Below are 758 nucleotides of genomic sequence, written 5' to 3' on the forward strand. Positions count from 1 at the left end.
TTGAGCCAGGTGCACCAAATTCACCAGTCCCACATGACGGAACGCGGGGCACGCCACAAGTCCCCAAAGGCCCCCTAAATCCATGTCCCGCTACCCGTTCCGGGCTCTAATACTCTTCAACATAAACCAGACAGGAACGGCCACTTCCCGGCGAGCCAGGCCCACCAAATTCACCAGTCCCACACAACGGAATGCGGGGCACACGGTAAGGCCCCAACCACCCCCGAAATCCATGTCCCGCTACCCGTTCCGGGCTCTAATACTCTTCAACATAAAACAGCCCGGAACGGTAACTTCCCGGAGAGCCAGGCCCTCCAAATTCACCAGTCCCACACAACGGAATGTGCGGCACACCATAAGGCCCAAACCGCCCCCGAAAACCACGTCCCGCTACCTGTTTTGGGCTCTAATTCTTTTCAACATAAAACAGCCTGGAACGGCGAGTTTCCGGCGAGCTAGGCCCACCAAATTCACCAGTCCCACACGACGGAACGCAAGGCACACCGTAAGGCCCCAACCGCCCCCGAAAACCACGTTCCGTTACCCGTTCCGGGCTCTAATACTCTTCAAACTAAAAGAGCCCGGAACGGCGACTTCCGGGCGAGCCAGGCCCACCAAATTCACTAGTCCAACACGACGGACCGCGGGGCACGCCGTAAGTCCCCAACCGCCCCCGTAAATCACGTTCCGCTACCCGTTCCAGGCTCTAATACTCTTCAACGTAAAATAGCCCGGAACGGCGACTTCCCGGTGAGCCA

This window comes from Rhineura floridana, chromosome 8 (assembly GCF_030035675.1).
Source record: "Rhineura floridana isolate rRhiFlo1 chromosome 8, rRhiFlo1.hap2, whole genome shotgun sequence".
Lineage (NCBI taxonomy): Eukaryota > Metazoa > Chordata > Lepidosauria > Squamata > Rhineuridae > Rhineura > Rhineura floridana.